Here is a 6,000-nt window from a genome sequence, read left to right as displayed (position 1 = left end):
ACAGGCACAGAGACCATTCTCCATAACAAAGGCCTGCCGTCTAAGGGAGGCTACTTCACCAGAGCCACTTGGGAGCTGAGGGAAGGAAAGTTAGGTGGACTCCAGCTCCATCTAACCTTCCTGTCTCTGGTAAGGCAAAAAAAAAAAAAAAAAAAGTCTAGGAAATGCTTCTGAAGGTCACAGACCAGGAACTCAGGCCCACTAGAAATCCTCTCCAGCACCTCCCCGCCACATCAACAGGGCTCCCATATAGTAACAGTGGAACACAACTGAGAGAACTGAAGGACAATAAATATATAAAATAAATAAAAGACAATAAATAAATAAAAGACATTTTATTTAAGAAGGAACTCTTAGGAAAACCCAAAGACTGCAGAGGGTTAAAAAAAAAAAAGTAAACTAGAGAAAACTAAAGCCTCTGGCATCTACAGCTACTGCAAATTATTAAACAGCCCAGCTCCTAGACAGATTAAGATAAAACTTCACACTGGCAGCCCAGTTATCTTGGTTCTTATTATGCAACATATTGCGCCTGGCTTTCAACAAAAATTTACAAGATATACTAAAAGGCAAGAAGAAACACAGTCTGAAAAGATAAAGCAACCATAGGAACCAGACTCAGATATGATACAGACTTGAGACTTATCAGACAGGAAGGGAATTGGAAGTAACTACAAATTAGTATCTTAAAGGACCTAATGGAAAAAGTAGACACCACGCAAGCAGAGAAATTGACACTCTAAGAAAGAATCAGAAAGGAATGTTAGGAAAAAACACACTATAACGGATATGCGTAACACCCTTGGTAGGCACATGAGTTGACTGGACACAGCCCGGTGAGCTTAAGGGTATGTCAATAGAAATTTCCCACACTGATATGTAGAGAGAAAAAAGAATGAAGCCAAGCAAGATAAATATCAAAGGATCTGTATCTAGGCATATCATATTTAAACTGCAGAACACCAAAGGCAAAGAAAAAATCTGAAAAGGAGCTAGTAAGGGGGAAAAAATCCTTATCTATAAAGAAACAGACATCTTGTCAAAACCAGGCAAGCAAGAAGAGAGTGGAGTGAAAAATTTAAGTATTGAAGGAAAAGACCGCCAACCTGGAATTCAGCATCCAGTGAAATTACCCCTCAAAAGTGTAGGAAAAGTAACGACTTTCTCAAACAAACAGAAACCAAGGAAATTTGTTGCCAATAGATGTGACTTCCAAGAAATGTTAAAAGAAGTTCTTTGGAGAGAAAGAAAATATTGTCAGAACCTCAGATCTACATAAAGAAGAATGTCAGAGAAGAAATAAACTAAGGAAAATTAAAAATTAAATTGTAAAAAAATCCTAATTGACCTAATAGATAACTATTCAAAGTAATAATAGTATTGGGTGATTATAGCATATGGATAAGTGAAATGAATGGCAGCAATGTTATAGGGGATGGGAGGAAAGAATTGAGAAAACTTTATTATAAGGTACTTGCACTACTTGTAACACGATATAGCGTTGTTTGAAAGTGAATTTAGATTAAGTTGTAAATACATATTGCAAATTATATGACAAGCATCACACTTTTTTAAAAAGAAGTATAATTGATATGCTAAAGGAGGAGAGAAAATTTAATCATATAAGATGCTCGGTGAAGACCAGAGAAAGCAGAAAAGAGAATGTTTTTTAAGAAAAAAAAGTAAGTGCAATGAATATGAAACAGTTACCAATATGGTAAATAGTAGTCCTAACAGTATCAATTACATTGATACTCACTGCAAATGTGGATGCTCTAAATACATCAACCAAAATGCAGAGACTGTCAGAGTGGATTAAAAAACAAGACCCAACTGCATTTTGTCTACAAGCAACCCATTTCAAATGTATACATGTACAAGTGAAAACTAATGGGATAAAGAAAGATATACCATGCTAACATTCATCAAAAGAAAGCTGTAGCCATATTAACTTCAGACAAAGCAGACTTCAGAACAAGGAATATTAGCAAGGATAAAAGAGGATATTATATAATGATAAAAGGGTCTGTTCTCCAAGACGACCTAACGATCCTTAATGTTATGCATCTAACTACCGAGTGTCAAAATACATACAAAATGCATCTAACAACTGAGTGTCAAAATATATAAGGCAAAAACTGATCAATCTGCAAGGAGAAGTAGACAAATCCACTATTATTTGGGTAATAATAATTATTGGATACTAATAATATTGGAAGTTGGAGACTTCACACCTCTTCAGTAACTGACAGATCCATGTATCTAGGCATATCATATTTAAACTGCAGAACACCAAAGGCAAAGAAAAAATCTGAAAAGGAGCTAGTAAGGGGGAAAAAATCCTTATCTATAAAGAAACAGACATCTTGTCAAAACCAGGCAAGCAAGAAGTAAGTATATGGCTTAAAATCAGTAAGTATATGGCTAAACCAAACAGTGCTATCAATCAACTGGATCTAACTGACACTCACAGAACACTTCACATGGAACATTCATCAAGACAGACCACATTCTGGACCATAAAACAAACTTCAACAAATTTAAAAGATTAGAAATCACATAAAGTATACACTTAGTCTACAACAGAAGTAAATTAGAAATCAGAAATAGAAAGAGATTGGGGCAACTGGGTGGCTCAGTTGGTTAAGCATCCGACTCTTGATTTCGGCTTAGGTCATGATCTCAGAGTCGTGAGATCGAGATCGAGCCCCTTGTCGGGCTCCACGCTGGGCATAGAGCCTGCTTAGGATTCTTTCTCTCCTTCTCCCTCTGCCCCTCCCCCCTTAAAAAAATAGAAAGAGAGATGGAAAATCCCAAAATATTTGGAGAATGAAAAGCACACTTCTAAATAACACATAGAATAAGAAGAAATCACAGGGGAATTTTAACACATATTTTTAAATAAACAAAATAAAAACATAACTTGTCAAAATTTGTGAGGTATGGTAAAAGAAGTGCCTAGAGGAAAATCTTTTTTTTTTAAGACTTTATTTATTTATTTGAGAGAGAATGAGAGATAGAGAGCACGAGAGGGAAGAGGGTCAGAGGGAGAAGCAGACTCCCCGCCGAGCAGGGAGCCCGATGTGGGACTCGATCCCGGGACTCCAGGATCATGACCTGAGCCGAAGGCAGTCACCCAACCAACTGAGCCACCCAGGTGCCCTAGAGGAAAATCTATAGCATTTGAATAGAATCTGCAATCAGTAACCTAAGAGACGGCAAAGAAACATGTAAAAAGATGTTCAACATAATATGTCCTTTAGGGAACTGCAAATTAAAATTACATTGATATACACCATTACACACCTACCAGACTAGCTAAGAGCTAGTCCAAAAATACTGATGACACCAGTTCTGGTAAGACAGCAAACAAGCAGGAACTCTCGTTGGTTGCTGGGGGTGGGGGGGTGTGCAAAAGGGTAGACTTTGGAAGAGTGTTTGAAAGTTTTTTACGAAACGAAGTGTTCTCTGACCATATGATCCAGCAATTGCATTCCTCAGTATTTACCCAAAGGAGTTGAAAGTATGCCCAAGCAAAACTTGCACACAAGTGCTTATAGCAGCTTTATTCCTAATTGCCTCAGACTGAAAGCAATTGAGGGGTCCTGGAATGGGTGAACGAATAAACGATGGTATATCCAGATGATGGAATTCAGCACTAAAAAAAAAGCGATCAACAACAAAAGGACATGGAGGAATCCTAAAATCATATTGCTAAGTGAAAGAAACCAGTCTTAAGAGACTATATGCAGGCTTCGTCCACCTGTGTAACATTCTGAAAAAGGGAAAACCGTAGGGACAGTAAACAGATTGATGGCTTCCAGGGTTCACATTGCTATATTGATGGATACAAGTCATTATGCATGTGTGCTCTCTCGCGCGCTCATTTATTTTGAGATAGAGAGCACACATGAGTGCAAGTGAGGAGGTGGGGGAGAGAAGCAAGGGGGAAAGCAGACTCCATGCCAAGTGGGGAGCCCGACTTGGTGCTCCATCTCACGACCCTGAGATCATGACCTGAGCCGAAATCAAAAGCCAGACGCTTCATCGACTGAGCCACCCAGGCATCTCTAGCTTACTTTATTCTAAAAATACAGTATATAATACGTTGATATGCAAAATATGGGCTAATCTACTGTTTATGTTGATTACACATAACGGTAAGCTTCCCATCAACAGTAGGCTATTAGTAGTTAGGTATTTGGGGAGTCAAAAATTATACGTGGATTTTCCACTGCCTGGGGGTTGGCGCCCCTGACCCCCGCTCTGGTGTTCAAGGGTCAGCTGTGTATGAGTTTGAGTCCCTGTGTGTGGGTGTGAATGTGTGTGGTGCTGTGAGTGTGCATCAGTGTGAACGCGTGGAGTGTGTGGATGAGTGTAAGTCAATGCTAACATATGGGTGAATGAGTGAGCGTGGATGAGTATGAATGTGTGCAGGGGTGTGTGTGTGTGGATGAGTGAGTCCATGACTGAACGTGTTTGGGGAATGTGAGTGAGTGGTTGCAAGGATGGGTGTGAATGTGTGTGCAAGCTATGTGTGCAAGCTTTTCCAGGCAGGATCAAACATTCCTCAGTGAAGGCAATGTCTACAGCTGCCCGGGTTGCTCTTCATGGAATTCATGTGAAATGCAGAATCCCCATCTGACCTGTTGGAATTCTCAGCTTGTCTGGCCAAGCTTCCTGTCCTTGCTGAGGCCTCTCTGCCTGTCTGCCTGGGCTGCCCCCCTCCAGTGCTCATTACACCCAACTGCTTGTGGTTCTTATTTGTCAGGCCCCGAGCCAGACCCCCCAGGGCTAGGAAAGCGGGAGATGGGTCTGTATTTCTCACTCTCCCCACCTCCCAGCTCAGGGCCTGGCACATGGAGGCATCAGTGCATAGATACTGAATAATTGTAGTCTTTCTCACCTCCAGGTATTTGCCCACCCCATCCCCTCTGCCTGAATGCCCTTCCCTTTTCTCCCTCTCTCTCCCGCATTGACTTGTGGAGGGACCATCAGAGGCCACCTCCTCCAGGAAGCCATCCTCAACTCCCAGACTCTCTACAGTCTACTGACACATACTTGAGTTATAAGGTCAGAGAGCAAGGATCATGTTTATTTTGTATCTTCATAGCTGTGTCCTCAGCACTTATCATAGGGTTAGGCAACAGGGCCAAGAAAGAGTGAGTGCATAAAGAATAATGAAAGAGAATGGAAGTACCGTGTCCCCTCCTCCAGGAAGCCAACCCTTACTTCCTGCTTCCCCGGCTCACCCCCCAACCACAGCAACCCCACTGGGCTGTCCTTGGCTCTGAGGAGCTTGTCTCTACTCTAAGACCAGGAGCTCTTTGAGACTAAATGGGGTCCAATTACTCTTTGGGTCCCCAGCACTACCCAGCCTGAGTCTGCACATCTCTTACTTCACCTCCTCCCATTCTCCCCTCCTCAAGGCTCTCCAGCCAAGCTAGCCTTCAGACAATTCCTCCAACATGCCACCCCAGGGCTTTGCACATGCTATTTTCGCTCCCTAAATTAGTCTTCCCCTATATTCTCTCAAATATCAGCTCAAATATCTCCTCATCAGGGAAACCTTTCAACCACCGGCCCCACTGGCCTTATAGGTCCCTCTCTGTTTTACTTTTTTTTTTTTTTAAAGACTTTATTTATTTGACAGAGAGAGACACAGCGAGAGAGGGAACACAAGCAGGGGGAGGGGGAGAGGGAGAAGCAGGCTTCCCGCTGAGCAGGGAGCCGGATGTGGGGCTCGATCCCAGGACCCTGAGACCATGACCTGAGCCGAAGGCAGACGCTTAACGCCTGAGCCACCCAGGCGCCCCTGTTTTACTTTTTCATTGGGACCTCTCGTTACCGGAAATACTTTATTCCTCAGTGTTCTTCCCCACCGTCTGGCTCCCCTGGGGCTTTTTTGGTGTCCAGTGGTTAATGGTCTATGGCACCTGGCTTCAAATCCCACACCTGCTAAGTAATTCTCAGCAAGTTGGCCCTCTGTGCCTCAGTTTC

Source organism: Callorhinus ursinus, unplaced genomic scaffold (assembly GCF_003265705.2).
Source record: "Callorhinus ursinus isolate GAN/ISIS: 27379988/994484 unplaced genomic scaffold, GSC_fseal_2.0 scaffold87, whole genome shotgun sequence".
Classification (NCBI taxonomy): domain Eukaryota; kingdom Metazoa; phylum Chordata; class Mammalia; order Carnivora; family Otariidae; genus Callorhinus; species Callorhinus ursinus.
Note: the sequence above shows the minus strand (reverse complement) of the source record.